Below are 4,258 nucleotides of genomic sequence, written 5' to 3' on the forward strand. Positions count from 1 at the left end.
TTATGGCCAAATACATAAATCTGGTTTGATGTACGGTAAATATCTCCATAAATACTGGGGCATGACCTGATAGTTTTATTTTTTTTACATTATTAAAGATATTAGAAAATTAATGAAAAGCCCTAGAGTAACATGATCATAATAGTTTGTGGATAACTCTTAACAGAGCAACAATGTTGGGTTCATCACCTTTTAAAAACCACTGCCTCACTTGTACAGTAAGATTTTTTTTTTTGATATTGATATTCTACTTTGAGTATGCAACCCATTGTTTGGTGTCTGATGAGATGACAGAGTATACTTTACAATTATAGGTATTATTATGACTATATGTTGAGATGGGGCATGTGACTGTTCACTCCATGTTTACACAGATACATCAGGGTATTCATAGATAGAAATGATCCAGTTTAACAACTGTAGTTCTGACTCCTCCTGAGAAGGGAACATCAGCACATTCTACTGTCTAAAAAACTTACAATTAATTCTTGTTTACTTGTTCATTTAATTTATTTTTATTTAAGAGCATTTAAAGTGCTTCTTAACGATATTTTATTACACACAAGTTAATTAATTTATTTTTGTAACTCATCATCAGCCCTCTGTGTCTAAATAAGTAATAAAAGATAATAATAAAATAAAAATCTGTGTGCGACTTGGTATGACTTGATGTCTAAGTTGGGACTTGACTTGACTTGACTTGACCCTTACAACAGAATGACTTGACTTGACTTTGACTTGCAATGTTAAGACTTGGACTTGACTTGAGACTTTCATTTGGTGACTTACTCCCACCTCTGCTATTACCCCGATCGTTGTTTTTGTACTCGGAGAGACGAGCATTTTGATACCTCACACACTTGTTTTTAGCCTTTTATAAAGGGTGGCGGGGCGGGTGACGTCACGTGACGTCGCCATTCGACGCGGTGATCGACTCCCCTTCGTCGTGCCGAGCGATTAAATGTGTCACACGCCCGTGACGCCCGAGTTTCCAAATACAGATCATCAATTAACGGTTTGAATGTAAATTATAAAATCTTTATTTTTTGTATAAATAACGTTTAAAAAGCAGCAATTTGGCGCCATCTGGTGGCGCTGCGCGGAGTTCGGGTGGAAGTCCTAATTGTCGTCATTATGGTTCCGCTGGATCAAACCATCCGGAAAACTATCTGGGGGTGAGGGATTTCCTGTTTATTTGTTGATTTAAAATCGTTACTTTCTGTGGTTATGATTCATTTCTTTATTTTAAAGTTAATTGTTTGATTGTGCTTAGTGTTATTGGGATGACTTTCTGTGTGTGTGTGTGTGTGTGTGTGTGTGTGTGTGTGTGTGTGTGTGCGCGCGTGAGTGTAATGGACTAGTCCTGTGTGTATATAAGCTCCCTTGTGGCCTCCAGGGGGTATTCCAGAAAGCATGGTTAACTTACCATTTGATAAATCATAACCTCTGGGTTGATTTACCCCAAACAGGCACACCATGAGTATCTCGTTTCCAAAACACCTGAGAAGAGTTAGTTTAATCAACCTCCAACTGGTTACCCAGAGGTAATGCGCGTGCACAGTGCATGTATAAAGACATTTTCAATGGATCGCCGATTTCACGAGTCACCATGGAAACTCAAAGCGGAAAAAAGAGAGCGGCGTATTTCAGAGAGGCGGAGTTTACAGAGGCGGAGTTCAGAGAGGCGGAGTTCACAGAGGCGGAGTTTACAGAGGCGGAGTTTAGAGAGGCGGAGTTCAGAGAGGCGGAGTTCAGAGGCGGAGTTCAGAGGCGGAGTTCACAGAGGCGGAGTTTACAGAGGCGGAGTTTACAGGCGGAGTTCAGAGGCGGAGTTTACAGGCGGAGTTCAGAGGCGGAGTTTACAGAGGCGGAGTTTACAGAGGCGGAGTTCAGAGAGGCGGAGTTTACAGAGGCGGAGTTCAGAGAGGCGGAGTTTACAGAGGCGGAGTTTACAGAGGCGGAGTTCAGAGAGGCGGAGTTTACAGAGGCGGAGTTCAGAGGCGGAGTTTACAGAGGCGGAGTTCAGAGGCGGAGTTTAGAGAGGCGGAGTTGAAGGTTTTAATGCACACTTATGAGGAGTTTAAGCCAATAATATTAAAAAGAAGCAACACAGCTGCATCAGCTAAAGTAAGAGAGTTGACTTGGCAAAAAATACCGGACAGAGTAAATGCGTGAGTTCATTAAATTACAAATTTGGTATTGGCTCCCGTTTTAATATAATGCGAAATAATGAAGTATGACTTATACATCCTTTTGAATATGTTATATCACTATGAAAGCGTTTACTTTACCTGCCATTTATTTCTTTAGTTTAAAATAATAATGTATATTTCTTATTTAATAAGCTGTAATCCTCCTGGAGCCACAAGAACTTTATGCCAAGTCAAAATGAAACACAAACATTCTGCAAAAAGGTCATATTTGATTACACAATGACTGAACTATTATTATAACAGGATTTAGTATATTCATTCTGTCATGTAGCTAATAGAAAGAAGACTGAAGCCCGTCTAACTGGCAGGGGTCCACCACCACCTCCCCTCACCCCCTCTGAGGAGCTGGCTCTGTCCCTTAATACAGGGTGACCAGGGGGCAGTTCATCACACACACTATGCACCACAAGTGATGGTGAAAACATGGTGAGATGTAAGTTTACTTTTGAGTTGTTTTCATTTTTTGTCCTAATAAATTACTCTCTCTGTCACTTAAAGGCTTTTTGAACAAGATTAATTTTTATGTAGGCTTATTTTATTTAACTGCATATGATGTATAGGCTACTGTGATCTCAGTCTGACATCTTACTCTTTTCATGTATTATTTTCTTTGATATTATTATACCATTGTATAAAGCAAAACATACCCTGCTGAAATGTCTGGTAAATTCTGGCATCATGCACAGATCCTGGACATTTTGCCTGGACATTGGTAATGATTTGGGTTGCCTCACATATTACCTAGTTAGTGGAAAAAGTAATGACTTTAATGATTTTAAGAAGGGAAAAAAATGATGTTGTTACCTGCACATTGAGGCTATGAATAGATTTCCTATGAACATAGTCTCCCTCATTTATTAGTGGAGCTTTAATAGGAATGTGAGTGCCATCAATGCACCCAATTACATTTGGAAACCCTTATTGAGAATTTAATGGGTTGTGTGCTCTTATAGATACTGATGGACGTATTGTATTATTGGACCCTCCAGAAAGTTGTAAGTGATTTGTTGTCAGGTGCCATTAGTTGCTTTTAGGTATTTATTTATTTTTTTTGCCAGATGATGTATACTTGAATATTTCTCCTGTAGGATGATGATGAAGAGACCACATCTGCTGTGACAGAAGTGGACAATGCTGGTGGATCCACTGAGGTATAATGCATACCATTATAATGTATGGCCCCTTTTTACATTAGAGTAACAAACTGTCATTGTCCTTTCACAGTACATATCTAGGGATTTGCCCACAGATGAGGGTCCTTCAACCTCAGCACACAATCTAAGCAGCGTAAGAATTTGTGTCCAGTTGTCCAATTTTATTGTCTGACCAAACAATCTCATTCATTACATTTTTTCCACCTTCCTAGTTGCCAGCAAAGGAGCTGTATAAGGTCCATCTTCAAAAACAAATAAGAAAAAGTGACATGGAGATGGACCTTCTACAGCTTCAAATGGAAGAGAAAAGACTCCTCATTAAAAAAGCAGCACTTGAAATTGAATTACTGGAGCATCGCCTTAAGGTGAGAACTTGTATGAATATTAATCTGTTGCATGTTAAAAGTGTGTGTGTGTGTGTGTGTGTGTGTGTATGTGTGTGTGTGTGTGTGTGTGTGTGTGTGTAAAAAGCAATATAAAAAAACATTTTTTTTAATTTTAATTTTTATTGTTTTTCAGGAAATAAAGAAATACACTGCCTGGCAGACCAGAACAGAACATCCTGAACCATCTAGAGACGTTCCAGTGCCATTTGGATCCCGCTACATGTGTGGAGTTTGACATTGGACTTCCTGGAGTGTTTAAAGGCTCTGGCATGGAGAAGCTGATGCTGGATCTGTGATGATCACAAATGTTGAGCTCAGTAGCTCCTACTTTTATACCAAAGACTGTAGAAAGAACATCACTTATAATCTTATACTCCAGTGCTCATGTTAGTTCTCACTCTACAGTGTTCTGTATTGTTGAAAGATTTATGATTAAACTCTTGATGTCACCCAGATGAGGATGGGTTCCCCTTTTGAGTCTGGTTCCTCTCAAGGTTTCTTCCTC

The sequence above is a fragment of the Silurus meridionalis genome, chromosome 27 (assembly GCF_014805685.1).
Source record: "Silurus meridionalis isolate SWU-2019-XX chromosome 27, ASM1480568v1, whole genome shotgun sequence".
NCBI lineage: Eukaryota > Metazoa > Chordata > Actinopteri > Siluriformes > Siluridae > Silurus > Silurus meridionalis.